General features: G+C 43.2%; 1 long non-coding RNA gene across 1 annotated transcript; it reads left to right on the top strand.

Moving 5' to 3' along the window:
* The first annotated feature begins 5,109 nt into the window (after nucleotides 1-5,109).
* LOC121008151 lies at nucleotides 5,110-17,574 on the top strand. The gene is made up of 3 exons (XR_005780521.1): nucleotides 5,110-5,120; nucleotides 9,782-9,784; nucleotides 17,440-17,574. It is a non-coding gene; the product is annotated as an uncharacterized LOC121008151 (long non-coding RNA).
* Nucleotides 17,575-17,891: the final 317 nt, after the last annotated feature.

The raw sequence follows: 17,891 nt of genomic DNA, 5'->3' as shown, positions 1-17,891 counted from the left end.
TCATTTGGTGGTATTTCATTGCTGCTGACATTTTTACTTTTTTTGTTATTAATCGAAATTTAACCATTTTTTTGCAAAAAAATGACATTTTTCACTTTCAGTTGTAAAATTTTGCAAAAAAAATGACATCCATATATAAATTTTGCTCTAAATTTATTGTTCTACATGTCTTTGATAAAAAAAAAATGTTTGGGTAAAAAAAAAATGGTTTGGGTAAAAGTTATAGCGTTTACAAACTATGGTACAAAAATGTGAATTTCCGCTTTTTGAAGCAGCTCTGACTTTCTGAGCACCTGTCATGTTTCCTGAGGTTCTACAATGCCCAGACAGTACAAACACCCCACAAATGACCCAATTTCGGAAAGTACACACCCTAAGGTATTCGCTGATGGGCATAGTGAGTTCATAGAACTTTTTATTTTTTGTCACAAGTTAGCGGAAAATGATGATTTTTTTTTTTTTTTTTTCTTACAAAGTCTCATATTCCACTAACTTGTGACAAAAAATAAAAACTTCCATGAACTCACTATGCCCATCACGAAATACCTTGGGGTCTCTTCTTTCCAAAATGGGGTCACTTGTGGGGTAGTTATACTGCCCTGGCATTCTAGGGGCCCAAATGTGTGGTAAGGAGTTTGAAATCAAATTCTGTAAAAACTGACCAGTGAAATCCGAAAGGTGCTCTTTGGAATGTGGGCCCCTTTGCCCACCTAGGCTGCAAAAAAGTGTCACACATTTGGTATCTCCGTATTCAGTAGAAGTTGGGGAATGTGTTTTGGGGTGTCATTTTACATATACCCATGCTGGGTGAGATAAATATCTTGGTCAAATGCCAACTTTGTATAAAAAAATGGGAAAAGTTGTCTTTTGCCAAGATATTTCTCTCACCCAGCATGGGTATATGTAAAAAGACACCCCAAAACACATTCCCCAACTTCTCCTGAATACGGAGATACCAGATGTGTGACACTTTTTTGCAGCCTAGGTGGGCAAAGGGGCCCATATTCCAAAGAGCACCTTTCGGATTTCACTCGTCATTTTTTACAGAATTTGATTTCAAACTCCTTACCACACATTTGGGCCCCTAGAATGCCAGGGCAGTATAACTACCCCACAAGTGACCCCATTTTGGAAAGAAGAGACCCCAAGGTATTCGCTGATGGGCATAGTGAGTTCATGGAAGTTTTTATTTTTTGTCACAAGTTAGTGGAATATGAGACTTTGTATGAAAAAAAAAAATATATAAAAAAAATCATCATTTTCCACTAACTTGTGACAAAAAATAAAAAATTCTAGGAACTCGCCATGCCCCTCACGGAATACCTTGGGGTGTCTTCTTTCCAAAATGGGGTCACTTGTGGGGTAGTTATACTGCCCTGGCATTTTCCAGGGGCCCTAATGTGTGGTAAGTAGGTAAATGACCAGTGAAATCCAAAAGGTGCTCTTTGGAATATGGGCCCCTTTGCCCACCTAGGCTGCAAAAAAGTGTCACACATCTGGTATCTCCGTACTCGGGAGAAGTTGGGGAATGTGTTTTGGGGTGTCTTTTTACATATACCCATGCTGGGTGAGAGAAATATCTTGGCAAAAGACAACTTTTCCCATTTTTTTATACAAAGTTGGCATTTGACCAAGATATTTATCTCACCCAGCATGGGTATATGTAAAATGACACCCCAAAACACATTCCCCAACTTCTCCTGAGTACGGCGATACCAGATGTGTGACACTTTTTTGCAGCCTAGATGCGCAAAGGGGCCCAAATTCCTTTTAGGAGGGCATTTTTAGACATTTGGATACCAGACTTCTTCTCACGCTTTGGGGCCCCTAGAATGCCAGGGCAGTATAAATACCCCACATGTGACCCCATTTTGGAAAGAAGACACCCCAAGGTATTCAATGAGGGGCATGGCGAGTTCATAGAAATTTTTTTTTTTGGCACAAGTTAGCGGAAATTGATATTTTTTATTTTTTTCTCACAAAGTCTCCCGTTCCGCTAACTTGGGACAAAAATTTCAATCTTTCATGGACTCAATATGCCCCTCACGGAATACCTGGGGGTGTCTTCTTTCCGAAATGGGGTCACATGTGGGGTATTTATACTGCCCTGGCATTCTAGGGGCCCTAAAGCGTGAGAAGAAGTCTGGAATATAAATGTCTAAAAAATTTTACGCATTTGGATTCCGTGAGGGGTATGGTGAGTTCATGTGAGATTTAATTTTTTGTCACAAGTTAGTGGAATATGAGACTTTGTAAGAAAAAAAAATAATAATTCCGCTAACTTGGGCCAAAAAAATGTCTGAATGGAGCCTTACAGGGGGGTTGATCAATGACAGGGGGGTTGATCAATGACAGGGGGGGTGATCAATGACAGGGGGGGTGATCAATGACAGGGGGGGTGATCAATGACAGGGGGGTGATCAGGGAGTCTATATGGGGTGATCACCACAGTCATTGATCATGCCCCTGTAAGGCTTCATTCAGACGTCCGGATGCGTTTTGCGGATCCGATCCATCTATCAGTGGATCCGTAAAAATCATGCGGACGTCTGAATGGAGCTTTACAGGGGGGTAATCAATGACAGGGGGGTGATCAGGGAGTCTATATGGGGTGATCACCACAGTCATTGATCATGCCCCTGTAAGGCTTCATTCAGACGTCCGGATGCGTTTTGCGGATCCGATCCATCTATCAGTGGATCCGTAAAAATCATGCGGACATCTGAATGGAGCTTGACAGGGGGGTGATCAGGGAGTCTATATGGGGTGATCAGGGGCTAATAAGGGGTTAATAAGTGACGGGGGGGGGGGGGGGGGGGGGTGTAGTGTAGTGGTGCTTGGTGGGACTTTACTGAGCTACCTGTGTCCTCTGGTGGTCGATCCAAACAAATGGGACCACCAGAGGACCAGGTAGCAGGTATATTAGACGCTGTTATCAAAACAGCGTCTAATATACCTGTTAGGGGTTAAAAAAAAACACATCTCCAGCCTGCCAGCGAACGATCGCCGCTGGCAGGCTGGAGATCAACTCTCTTACCTTCCGTTCCTGTGAGCGCGCGCGCCTGTGTGCGCGCGTTCACAGGAAATCTCGCGTCTCGCGAGAGGACGCGCCGGCGCGTCCAGGAGGAATGAATCAACCACCTCCAGGACGCGTCTGTGCGTACAGCGGTCCGGAGGTGGTTAAAACCCAGAAAATTATAGCTGTATTTCCATCATAAAGAGGACCTTTTACTAGAATAAAAAATGTAAACTAAGCATACAGACATGGAGAGCGGCGCCGAGGGATTTTTTTCTCTCAGGTTATGAGCTGAGCGCTGCGATTGGCCAGCGCTACAGCCTGGGAGAAGGAGACGCCGGCAGGCTCCACCCAGTGGAGCCGAACATATGAAGATACCGGAGCCTATACCGGGAGAACGGAGCGGCGCCCAGGGAGAATAGTAAGTGCAGGGAGATCCTTGGGCGCCGCTCTCAATGTCTGTATACTTAGTTTAATTTTTTTATTCTAGTGAAAGGTCCTCTTTAAATTGACACTGACTAATGCGGCAGAGGCCCCAGATAGAAGGTATTGCAAAATGGGTTTTTTCAAACTCAGAAAATTATTGAAGCATTTCAAGCTTGTTTTAACAATAACAGATGCAGCAAAAAGCTGCAATATTAATTACTTTGCCCAGAAAGGGTGGGTTTTTTAATAACCGAATATGACAGCAGTATATAACGCTTGAATTTCACACTGACAGATGCAGCAAGGGCTGTAAAATTTAGTATTTTGCCCAAAAAATTATTGCAGTATTTCTAGCTTAAATTGCACACTGACAAATGCTGCAAAGGCATCGGATGTAGGATATTGCCAAAAATGGGTGTTTTTGTAAACCCAGATTATTATTGCAGTATTTCAAGCTTGGATTTGAATGTCACAAAAGCACATATGCTGTGCTGGTGCACTGAGCTTGCATAAAATGGCCACCTACACTAGTAACAGCAGAGTGACGTGCAGCGATACGTGACTCCAGCTTATATAAAGGCTGGGTCACATGCTGCACTGACCAATCACAGCCATGCCATTAGTAGACATGGCTGTGATGGCTTCTAAGGGCACAGAGTTAAACGCTTGTTGATTGGCTGCTCAGCAGCCTTTCAAAAAGTGCCATAAAGTAGCCGAACACAGAATCCAAACTTTTACTGAAATGTTCAGGTCCGGGGTCCAAAAATCCTAAAGTTTGGTACGAACCCGAACTTTACAGTTCGGGTTCGCTCAACCCTACTTATTATTTATCAAATAATACCACTATATATTACCACCTTGCCTCCTTAACCCTAGGAGGATTTTTTGTTTTCGCATTTCCTTTATTAACTCCCCGCATTTCCGGTTCCATCCATTTTTTCTTTTTCTTTTAGCATTGCTGTATGAGGGCTTGTTTCTTGTATGACAAGTTTTCCTTTTTAATAGCGCTGTTTAACATTGCATACAAAGTAGTGGGAAGCTGGAAAATATTCCAAATGAGGTAGAATTGTAAAAAAAAAAACGCAATTCTGCCACAGTTTTATGCGTTTTGTTTTTACGACATTCTCTGTGTGGTAAAACTGACCTATTGCCTTTATTCTCTGGGTCAGTGTGATTATGGCAATTCCAATTTTTGTTGTGGTTTAATACTGGGGGGAAAAAATTGCTATATTTTGACCCACATCATTTTTTTATTGTTAAATCTACAGGGCTGTGTGAGGGCTCATTTTCTGCTGGGAGATCTGTAGCTTTCACCTATACCATGTTTTCTTATGTATGACTTTTAGATCACATTTTATTCAAATTTTTGGGGAAGGTGAAGCAATGAAAAAATTGCAAATCTGTAATTAGATTTTTTTTTTCTCTTCTACACTGTTTGCTGCATGGGATAAATATTTTTATAGTATGGGCATTTTTAGATGCCTAGGATGTTTATTTTTTAAAATTGTTTATTGGAGTCTATGAGAATTTCACTATATTCCTATGGAGCACTCCCACAGGCAGAGTCTCCATAGGAACATAGCTGTAGCAGCCTTGGATCATTCAGGAAGATCAGGGCTGCTGCAGGAAATCACCGCTAGGGGGAGCCATTCCAGGCCCAGAAGCGTAGCGCTTCTGGGTTGTCAGCCTTCAGATTCTGTGGTCACATCTAACCATCTGATGGTTAATTGTCTGAGATCGGCGTTATTGCCAATACAAATGTTAGCCCCAGGCCTCTGGTGTTTTAAACAGCAGAAAATTGTGTCTTCTGCACTTGCGAGCTGGTGCTATATTTAAACAGACAATTTCCACTGTATATGTACATCAGCGGTTGTCTAAGGATTAATGTTACTGAATAAAATGCACTATGCAAAAAACACAATTACCATCATTACTACTATACAAGGTGCAAATAATACCACCACACCATGACTACTACCACAAAGTAATGGAATAATGTTATATACTACTACTCAATAATAAACACTGTACAAAGGCAAATATTAACAATGATACCTATCTACATGGCCCAAATAATACTCACACCATGGGGCAGATAGAGCCTTATGCCTCACATAATAATAATAATGACGCATTTGTGCCCATCACACAACAAAAATGCCTATCTTTCTGTCCCTATTTTTATTGCGTGGGAACACAAAGTGGTGCGTCATTAGTATTTCTGGGCAGAAAGAGGTATTATCGAGAAAATAGAAAGAGCCAATGTCAATGAATCATCGTGAACACGATCTGCTGCTGGGAAACAACGAGACAGTATGGGGAAGAGCGATGGCATTAGTGATCACTCCTCTCCATACTCTGGAGGAGATTGCTGCATGTAAATGCAGTGGTCTCCTCTGCTAGCGATTAGCAGATTGTCGGGAAGAAAAGCTTACTTCCTGACAATCTACTAGGGACCTTAACCGCCGTGTGCAGCACAGACAGCAGCGAGATGAGCTGGAAGTGACTCAGGTCCTGGTAGGTTGTCACAGGTAGCTGGAGGCATGCTTACTGCAGTGCATCCCACAGCTGCTGGAGGGTTTGTGGAGGAGGATCCATAGAGCGCGAACACAACAATCAAGATGGTCCGACATGCTCAGGTGGGTTCAAGTCTGGGGAATTAGAAGGCCAGGGTAGTACTTGGAAGTTTTCATCATGCTCTTCCAACCAATGTTGGACATTTCTAGCCATGTGACATGTCGCATTGTCTTGCTGGAAGATCCTATCTATGCTAGAAGACAATCAGTATGTATGGGTGTATGTGATCTGCAAGGATAGATTCATACCAACTCAGTTGAAGAGTCCCTTCCACCTGGATGAGTGGCCCAGAGAGTGCCACAAAAACATTCCCCAGACCATAACGCTGCCACCACCAGCTTCTGTTCTTCCATGCAATGGTTGCAAGGTGTTCTCTGATGTTTCTCTCTTGACACACCAACGTCAATCTGTTCGATGAAGCAGAAAACTTACAGTATAGACTGCCTATCACACACCTTATATACCACCAGCCAGCTCACCACATGTGACTTCCAACATGAGCCACGTGCTGCCCGACATCAAAAGTAGGAAGTGGTCATAATAATGTGACTCCACTAGTCTGTGTAGAATACCCACAAGTAGTATTTTATATCAATATTTACTGTATCTGTGTGTACATCCACTGGTAATAATTGCAACCTGAAAAAGCAGCTGCACTGCAAAAAAAAGTGGTTGATGAGTTTTGACCACGGTGGCTCAGTGGATAGCACTGATACCTTGCAGCGCTGGGGGCCTGAGTTTGAATCTGACCAGGGACAACATCTGCATGGAGTTTGTATGTTCTCCCTGTGTTTGCTTGGGTCTCCTCTCACACTCCAAAATAGGTAAATTGGATTCCTTTAAAATTTACTCTAATCTGCGTTTGTTGGGGTTGAGCGCCTATATGGCAGCCACTGACTTCCAAGGGAGTCGCCCTAGCCACACAGCTATCCCTGCGCTTTGAGTCCCTGTGAGCAACGCACATTACAAATGTTTGTCATTGCTACACAAAAAAATCCAAATGATAGCCTCTCATCAACCAGGAAGCGGCCAGAAGCTGTACACAGAGACAATGGTAACCCCCTGACCTCCACATGCCTGATGACTTGTAGCACCTCATGAGATCTACGTCCAGATAACCTGATGTAGGGTTATTAGAAATATCTTCATTACTTTTCATAACCTTCGTATCCCAGATCCTAAAGGGCCCTTTACACGGGCCGAGAATCGTACAGATTATTGTTAACGAGCGTTCATAGTAAAGCTCATTACTAGAGTTGAGCGAACCCGAACTGTAAAGTTCGGGTTCGTACCGAACTTTAGGTTTTTAGGGACCCGAACATTTACCTAAACGTTCGGGTTTGGCGCTTTCTTGGCGCTTTTTGCCCTGAGCCAACTACTGCTGAAAACGAAAACTTTTTTTTACTTCAGTTTGTCAATATCAATACAAAATCGGCAGCCATTTTATGCAACGATAGTGCACCAGCACAGGATATCTGCAAGTCCAGAAATACAGCTTTTTGCTTACTGGGGTTAAAAAAAAAACATCTATTTCATATAGTGCACATCTAGGATTAGACGTGCATAAGTGAGTGTCACATTTAGGCCAGAAATACAGCTTTTTGCTTACTGGGGTGAAAAAAAACCCATCTATTTCATATAGTGCACATCTAGGATTAGACGTGCATAAGTGAGTGTCACATTTAGGCCAGAAATACAGCTTTTTGCTTACTGTGGTGAAAAAAAAACATCTGTTTCATATAGTGCACATCTAGGATTAGACGTGCATAAGTGAGTGTCACATTTAGGCCAGAAATACAGCTTTTTGCTTACTGGGGTAAAAAAAAAAACATCTATTTCATATAGTGCACATCTAGGATTAGACGTGCATAAGTGAGTGTCACATTTAGGCCAGAAATACAGCTTTTTGCTTACTGTGGTGAAAAAAAACCATCTGTTTCATATAGTGCACATCTAGGATTAGACGTGCATAAGTGAGTGTCACATTTAGGCCAGAAATACAGCTTTTTGCTTACTGGGGTGAAAAAAACCCTCTGATATACTGCACATCTGGGATTAGACATGCATAAGTGACTGTGAAATTTAGGCCACAAATATGGCTTTCTCATACTGGTGCATACTGGGGTGAAAAAAAACCCATCTGTTTCATATAGTGCACATCTAGGATTAGATAGATGTACATAAGTGAGTGTCACATTTAGGCCAGAAATACAGCTTTTATGCTTACTAGGGTGAAAAAACCCTCTGATATACTGCACATCTGGGATTAGACGTGCATAAGTGACTGTGAAATTTAGGCCACAAATATGGCATTCTCATACTGGGGTGAAAAAAAAACATCTGTTTCATATAGTGCACATCTAGGATTAGACGTGCATAAGTGTGTGTCACATTTAGGCCAGAAATACAGCTTTTTGCTTACTGTGGTGAAAAAAAAACATCAGTTTCATATAGTGCACATCTAGGATTAGATGTGCATAAGTGAGTGTCACATTTAGGCCAGAAATACAGCTTTTTGCTTACTGGGGTGAAAAAAAACCCATCTGTTTCATATAGTGCACATCTAGGATTAGACTTGCATAAGTGAGTGTCACATTTAGGCCTATTGCACACGACCGTATGGCTTTTTCAGTGTTTTGCGGTCCGTTTTTCACGGATCCGTTGTTCCGTTTTTGTTTCCGTTTCTGTTCCGTTTTTCCGTATGGGATATACAGTATACAGTAATTACATAGATAAAATTGGGCTTGGCATAACATTTTCAATAGATGTTTTAGCAAAAAACGGAACGGAAACGGAAGACATACGGATGCATTTCCGTATGTGTTCCGTTTTTTTTTTGCGGACCCATTGACATGAATGGAGCCACGGACCATGATTTGCGTGCAATAATAGGACATGTTCTATGGTAAAACGGAACGGAAATACGGAAACGGAATGCATACGGAGTACATTCCTTTTTTTTTGCGGAACCATTGAAATGAATGGTTCCGTATACGGACCGTATACGGAACGCAAAAAACGGCCGTGTGCAGGAGGCCTTAGGCCAGAAATACAGCTTTTTGCTTACTGGGGTGAAAAAAAACATCTGTTTCATATAGTGCACATCTAGGATTAGACGTGCATAAGTGAGTGTCACATTTAGGCCAGAAATACAGCTTTTTGCTTACTGTGGTGAAAAAAACCCATCTGTTTCATATAGTGCACATCTAGGATTAGACGTGCATAAGTGAGTGTCACATTTAGGCCAGAAATACAGCTTTTTGCTTACTGGGGTGAAAAAACCCTATAATATACTGCACATCTGGGATTAGACGTGCATAAGTGACTGTCACATTTAGGCCAGAAATATGGCTTTGTGCTTACTGGGGTGAAAAAAACCTCTAATATACTGCACATCTGGGATTAGACGTGCATAAGTTACTATGAAATTTAGGCCACAAATACCGCTGTCATATAGAGTTAAAAAAAATATATATTTGTGCAATACCCTACATCAGGGTTTTTATTGGTGGTTAATTATTTTTAACAGACTTAACCACTTTTTACTTTGCTTTGTGAATGCTAACTATGAGGCAAACATCTAATAAGGGACGCGGTCATGGTCGTGGTGTTGGTGGAGCCTCTGGTGCAGGGAGAGGACGTGGCCGTTCTGCCACAGCTACACGTCCTACTGAACTTACTACCTCAGGTCCCAGGAGCCGCCAGAATCTACAGCGATATTTGGTCAGGCCTAATGCCGTTCTAAGGATGGTAAGGCCTGAGCAAGTACAGGCGCTAGTCAATTGGGTGGCCGACAGTGGATCCAGCACGTTCACATTATCTCCCACCCAGTCTTCTGCAGAAAGCGCACAGGTGGCGCTTGAAACCCATGCCCATCAGTCTGTCACATTACCCCCGTGCATATCGGGGAACCTGTCTGAGCCTCAAGTCATGCAGCAGTCTCTTATGCTGTTTGAAGACTTTGCTGGCAGGGTTTCCCAAGGGCATCCACTTAGCCCTTCCCCAGGGCTGGAAGACATAGAATGCACTGATGCACAACCACTTATGTTTCCTGATAAGGACATGGGAATATCACCTCAGCACGTCTCTGATGATGACGAAACACAAATGCCAACTGCTGTGTCTTTCTGTAGTGTGCAGACCGAAAAGGAGTTCAGGGAGGAAGACTGAGTGGAAGACGATGCAGGGGACGATGAGGTCCTAGACCCCACATGAAATGAAGGTCGTGCCACTGACTTTCAGAGTTCGGAGGAAGAGGCAGTGGTGAGATCGAGCCAACAGCGTAGCAAAAGCGGGAGCAGGGTGCAAAAGCAGAGCAGCCGTCGCCAAAACAGTTCGCCTGCTACTGGCCACCGTCACCAGGGACTGAGCACACCAAAGGCAGCTTCAAGGAGTTCCCTGGCATGGCACTTCTTCACACAATGTGCTGACGACAAGACCCGAGTGGTTTTCACGCTGTGCCATCAGAGCCTGAAGCGAGGCATTAACGTTCTGAACCTTAGCACAACCTGCATTTTTTTTTCAAGTTCAGCCGAACCTGCCGAACCTGCCGAACCCGAACATCCAGGTGTCCGCTCAACTCTACTCATTACCAATGATCACATGGTATAAATGTGCTGCCCATTACCCGATGAACGAGCGAAACGTTTGTGCGCACGCAAAAATGATCGTTTACCGGCAGTATGCTTTGCCGTTTAAAAGCGATCTGCTAGCAAACGAGTCCTTATGGGGAAGAGCGATAGCATTAGCGATCGCTCCTCCCCATACTCTGGAGGAGATCGCTGCATGTAAATGTACTGGTCTCCTCAACTAGCGATCAGCAGATTGTCGGGAAGACTTCCCTCCTGACAATCTGCTGTAATATTGTCCCGTGTAAAGGGAACTTAACATATTAATGATCGCTCTCTCTGCTCAATTATTGAGAAAGTACTGAGGGAACTGGCACATTACTTAAACTGCCATCATTCTCACCAGGATGTGAAAACCAGAGGGATTCCATACATTTCAGCATATAGTCTTTTATTGAAGCAGCATTGTGCTTACAACTAACCTGTATGTCTTCCGTCCACTCAGATGCCCGTCTACCTGCATCCTAGAGGTTAGTGTCTCAACTCTCTCCTTCTTCAGATCAGCTGTCTCGTGTACAAATACAAGTGCAGAGGCATTATTATTATTTTAAAGTGCAGAGGCATTATTGTGACTTCTGACTAAGGTTGCCACCTGGCCAGTACTCCACCAGCAGCTGGCATTTTGCTCAGACTGTCGGTACCTGTATTTTTTATTTTTGTTTTACCAACCTATTGACTTGCCTGTATTTTTTTTAATTCCCTGCTGTGACTCCATATATAGCTTAGGAGTCCCCACTCTGTATGGAGTCAGTGCTATGACCCTGAAGGGGAGTAATCCTTGGGACACCCCTGTGTATTTAAAGGAAATGTCAGTTAAAACCAGATAGTGGCATATGTCCCTTTTCTCTAATCTCTTTTTATTTTCTGATTACATATTTATTTATTCTATTTCCTGAACATGATTATGGGGGCGGCCATCTTGCCTGAGCTGTTAACAGTATTTAGAAAGCATTAAGAAAATTCCTTTGGGCCATAGACACAATGGTCAGGAGGAGAACTCATTGACTTCTATGGGAGAGTTTTATGGGCATGCTATGTGCCCTTTGCAGAGGTTATTATAGAAGGAAAGAATAGATAAGATTTGACAATCACTTATTGTGAATTGTGGATCCTGTCTTATCTGTCATTCTAATCCTGCCTGTAATGATATTATCTCTGTGTATAGATAAGCAGGTAACTTCAGTAAAGTGTACAGACCAAGAAGTGGTGCTTATTATTAGGCTTAGGCTACTTTCACACTTGCGGCAGGACGGATCCGACAGGCTGTTCGCCATGTCGGTTTCGTCCTTCCGCTATTTCGCCGGACCGCCGCTCCGTCCCCATTGACTATAATGGGGACGGGGGCGGAGCTCCGGCGCAGCACGGCAGTGCACGGCAAAAGCCGCCGGAGTAAAAAGTCCTGCATGTCCGACTTTTTAGTCCGGCGGCTTTCGCCGTGCACTGCCGTGCTGCGCCGGAGCTCCGCCCCTGTCCCCATTATAGTCAATGGGGACGGAGCGGCGGCACGGCGAAATAGCGGAAGGACGGATCCGACATGGTGAACAGCCTGTCGGATCCGTCCTGCCGCAAGTGTGAAAGTATCCTAAGTGGCAAATGTGAAAACTGCTCTATTTTATGGTTTTTGTTTAAATATAAAAAATAACATCACCAAAAATTATTTTAAAATATGTTAAACATAAATTAAATAACGGGTCATTTTCTGATGACACATTACTTTTACCTTTCTTCAATCTTGATTTTTTAATTGTCTCTTCCTTAACTTGAACCAACAACCTTTTGCATCGACAGCAAAGACTCTAACCATTGGGCTATAGGGCTCAATGCTAGTAAATGAAAGATTTTCTATGGCTAAAAACCTCAGTAGTATTTCCCCTATGTATTCAGATGTACAATGTACTGGAAGCTACAGGTATACCTCTATATAGCAACTGCAACCCCTTGTGAAAATTAAAACATTGGGCCTAAAGCATCATTTTCTTGTAAAAAATGAAATTTTTCAATTTCATGCCAAGTGTTTCTAAATCCTTTGAAACGTTTGTTGTGTCAAAGTGCTCACTACACCCCTTAAAATATACCGGAGGGGTGTAGTTTCCAAAATGGGTTTGGGGATTTCCACTTTAGTTGTGCATCAGGGGGTCTTCAAATGCCACGTAGCACTGGAAAATTATTCCAGTTAAATCTTCCTTCCAAAAGCTACATGGTGAGCCCTGCAGTGTGTCCATATAGCTGTATACCCAAGGGCGTAGCTACCATGGAAGCAGAAATTTCTCACTGTACCCCATTGAAATATTCCTTGGGGGGTATAGTTTCCAAAACATGGATGCTATTATGAGGTGATGCAATGAAAATTAATTTTGAACTGTACAGTGTCAGTGAAACACAGATGACAAACAGAGAGCGAAAAATGGACACAGGGACTAAACACAGATCCTTAAAGGGAACCTGTCACCGTGATTTTGTGTATAGAGCTGACGACATGGGTTGCTAGATGGCCGCTAGCACATCCGCAATACCCAGTCCCCATAGCTCTCTGTGCTTTTATTGTGTAAACAAATCGATTTGATACATATGCAAATTAACCTGAGAGGAGTCCTGTCCCTGACTCATCTCAGGGACAGGACTCATCTCAGGTTAATTTGCATATGTATCAAATCGGGTTTTTTTACACAATAAAAGCACACAGAGCTATGGGGACTGGATATTGCGGATGTGCTAGCGGCCATCTAGCAACACATGTCCTCAGCTCTATACACAAAATCCCGGTGACAGGTTCCCTTTAATGGACATCTTCACAGATGAATCACTGACCATCTTATCACGGATTACATCACGGACGTGTGAATGAGGCTTTACAGTAAAAATAAATTAAAATGGAAAATCTGCAAAAAAGTGAAATTTTAAAATTTCTCATCTATGTTCCTTTCTTTCATGTGGAACACCTAAAGGGTTAACAAATTTTGTAAAATAAGATTTGAATAATTTAAGGGACGTAGTTTCTAAAATAGGTGGTTTCTAATGTTGATCGAGCACCATAGTGCTCAGGTGCTCGGGCCGAACACATCAGGATGTTCGGGTCCTCTACCGAGCCCCCGAGTATAATGGAAGTCAATGGGAGAACCCGAGCATTAAACCAGGCACCCCCTGCTCTGAAGAGGGGAGGGTGTCTGGTTCACAGGAAAAGGTCAGAAATTGATGGAAACACCACCAAAATGGTTCTGGAACAGCAGGGGGAGGATGTCTGGATGCATCTTGGACTCCAAGGTTGCTGCTGGGAACAATGTTGTCTGAATAGTACGCCACTTTCACAGACTGACAATAATACGCACCAAACCGAAGATAAAATCGATTTTAGAGGGAAAATTGTTAGGAAACATTCTTTCCTGTACATTTACTTGTATATAAAGTGCAAGTGCTACCAAAAATTACAAGGAAGAGGCACTCCGATACAGCCTATGTATCGCATAAAGGAGGGCCTCATTCACATTGTGGTACAATTGTTCAGGTAGTGGGACTCCTACACTCATAAAGCCTATGCACTAAGTGAAAGGGCTGCCAAAAATTACAAGGAATCGGCACTCTAATAATACACCCTTTGTTACACATAAAGAAAGGCATCATATGCAGCCTTGAAAAATTATGATTGATGGCCTGCTGGTGACACGCAAAAAAAATTTGGAGCAAGAGCCTGCTGATCTGACCATCTAAAACATTATGTGCGAGGGCCTTCTGCCGCTTTGGTGACTCTAGTTAACCTGGGGTAGATCGCGCGTCCCCGTGATGGCAAAGATCCATTCGGATGTCTGGCCTATCAACTTTCGATGTTATTGTCAGCGCAAACCATGGTGACTACGGGGAATCAGGGTTTGATTCCGAGAGGGAGCCTGAGAAATGGCTACGGCTACCACATCCACGCAAGGCATCATGCACGCAAATTACCTATTAGGTATAATTAGATGAGGGCCTGCAGGTGAGCTGAACCTGTAAAAGATTTTAGGTGCGGGCCTGCTGGTGAGATGACCCTGTAAAAGATTGTAGGTGAAGGCCTGCTGGTGAGCTGACCCTGTAAAAAATTATATGCGAGGGCCTGCTGCTGAGCTGACCCTCTAAAACATTATGGCTGAGGGCCTGCTGCTGAGCTGACCATTTAAAAAAATTATACTACAAGAAAATTTAGACTAGCACATTCATATTCAAAGTCACAGGTGCATATCCATCAAGCAAACATGGTTTATAAAAAAATGGCTGCACAACATTTTACATACAAACAATAGAGCTGAGAAATGGGGATCATTCTAAATTAAAGTGATATTATACCTACAATAAATGGAAAAATAGAAGCTCTTTGCGCACATTTTTGATCAAACGTGTGTCGGGCCCATCTACCAGGCGTCAAGGTGGCTTCCTCTTTTAGACTGGGTAGCGCCTCTTTTAGACTGAGCAACGCCCATCTGCCTGGGGCTTCTGAGCAGAGTATAAATGTAGCTGGTTCCTACACTGCCCTGAAAATTGTAAGCTTAGGTAAGTCCAAGAGAGTCGGTATATTAGTGTTAGGTTTAGAAGTAAATGGGATGGCTACTTGTAATTACACTGCTCACTGCTGAAATGTCGACGGCGAGCAGGTAAATAATGAGGGGAAGGCTGTACTGGCATGACGCGCGGCCTTCTCTTGAACCAGTTGATCAGGGGGGGTTGCGAGTGGCGGACCCCCGCTGATCTGATATTGATAAACTATCTTGAGGACAGGTCATCAATAAAATGTCTTGTAAAACCCCTTTAAGATATGGAGGAGTGGGATGTGGAGGTGAGACGTAGGCTACAGCAGAGAGCCAGCCCTATTGTCAGCATGCTGTCTGGTCATACAAGAGAATACAGCACAACAAGCCTCTTACATCCAGTGTAGACATTCTCTTTACTCATCTTCAACATTTAGACCCGACCTCCATGACGACTTCTTTTACCTACATCTCATCTATGCAGAGTTTCTTAGATTCCCTACTTCTCCGTCATCCTCCCCCTCACCTTATCAACACATACTCCCCATACTGGAGCTCCAATACTGTGCCTACTGTGCTTACGGTATTCTTTACTGCAGAAAAAATAGAGCCTCAAGTAATAATAATGTGCCCTATAGTACCCCCTAAAATTCCCCCAGTGATAATAATGCCCCTATATTCCCATAACTATTTATAATGCCTCTATAGCACCTCCAGCAATAATGCCCCCTATTGTCCCCACCAGATATAATAATGCCACATAGTGCCCCCAGTATTGAAAATTCCCCCAGTATTATTAATGCCCCATTAGTACCTTCAGGAATAATAATGTCCCTCTATTGTGCCCCCAGTAATAATTCCACCTATAGTTTCCCAAGTTATAATAATGTAATAATAATTTTGGAGGATGAGGAGCCAAGGGCCGGAAGCAGCCAGGACCCTGTAACATCCAGCCCCTACCCCAAATTTAACATCAATCGCTTCACCTTCCATCAGGTTTTGGGTAGGGGCATCTTTGGCATAGTAAGTTTTATAACTTCTTATTTCTTGCTATACGGACAGTTATCCTAATTCTACATTATTTCCTAGGCAGATAGATGCAATCTATTGTTTTCTGTTATCAGCCGTTTCAGACTCCTACAATGCCAACTGTACATTTCTACATTAGGATGAGTGACAGGGGTTCCAGAAAATTCTCAGCCCCCATCTTACCTTCTTTATATGTCATATCTCCAGTGCTCAGACCCTCCAGTAACATTATATCCATATGCGTGACTGGTATCCGCAGCTCCTTCTATAGCGCTGCCCTGTAATAAGCCTCCACATTAGGTCTAATCTGCCAGAAAGGGGGATTCCAGTGCTGGAGAGATGATCTCAGGGGGTGAGGAGTTTGGGAGAAATGCATTGTTGTTTACTTAGCCCATGTAGGCTACAATAAGGACATTGGGAGTCATTTATCAAACTGGTGTAAAGTAGAACTGACTTAGTTGCCCATAGCAACTAATCAGATTTCTTCTTTCATTTTCCAAAGGAGCTATCCAAAATGAAAGCTGGAATCCGATTGGTTGCTATGGGCAACTAAGCCAGTTCCACTTTACATAAGTTTGATAAATGACCCCCATTATATACAGTATATAGAACTATATGGCTGCATTATAACTGTACTGCATCTAATGTGGATGAAGGTCTGTAATAACATTCCCCATAATCCCAAAGTCCTGTCTACAGCTTCCGCTTTATGGTAAAAGAGAAATCTCTATAACGTTCCCAAGAGCAGACACCACAATATATTGTGTAGGGTCTGGATGACAAACACTTCTCTCACCCCTCTTTCTGGGGCCAAATTCACAAGACCGTTGGACGGCCGTGCCTGTGTTGTGAACTGCAAACCGCAGATCCTCAAAACACGGGCACATTGTCTTCAATGGGTCCGTGATCCGCAATATAGGGCAAAATATCGTACATGTTCTGTCTTTTTGCAGCACAGAGACACGGACCCGGAAACCTACTGAATGTATTCCATGTGTGTTTGTTGACTTCCCGGTCCATGTCTCCTTGCCACAAAAGATATGACATTTTCTATCTTTCGCTATATTTTGTGAATTGCAGCCCTATTGAAGACCATGGGGCCGCACCGCTATGTGGTGCTGGTGCCTGTGTTTTGAGGATTTGTGGTTTGCAGTCTGCAACAAGGGCACCGTCGTCACACAGTCATGTGAATGTGGCCTTCTAGAGATAAATCCCCCATGTAATAAATGTAGAAGAATTGCCCTGTAACCACTTCCATTTGTTTCTTCAGGTGCTCCTGGCATCAGTCCCCCGCCGGAACACCTATGTGGCTATCAAAAGTATTAGCAAAAGAGGGGACAATGCAGTAGCTTTAAGGAGAGAGCGACGGATACTCCTGGAGGCCCGAGACTGCCCATTCCTATGCCATCTCTATGCCGCACATCAGTCTCAGGAGCGGGCCTATTTCATCACAGAGTATCTGTCCGGCAGCAGCCTGGAGGCTTTAATCAAAATGTGAGGCTACTTGGACATCAACAATGTAAGGTGAGTAAATGACCGATCGCGAGACGGAAGGGCAAATACTGAAAAGAAAGTGACTGGAGATTAGAAGGGGACATGACAGGTCAGATAGAGATCAATGTGGAGAATAGAGGGAATACAGGCTGCCATAAACAGCGTCTCTACTATGCTGGTGGTGACAGACACTTTGGTAATAACGTGATATTAGGAAATTGCTAGAGA

The sequence above is a fragment of the Bufo bufo genome, chromosome 7 (assembly GCF_905171765.1).
Source record: "Bufo bufo chromosome 7, aBufBuf1.1, whole genome shotgun sequence".
NCBI lineage: Eukaryota > Metazoa > Chordata > Amphibia > Anura > Bufonidae > Bufo > Bufo bufo.
This window is presented reverse-complemented; position numbering and strand designations above follow the sequence as displayed.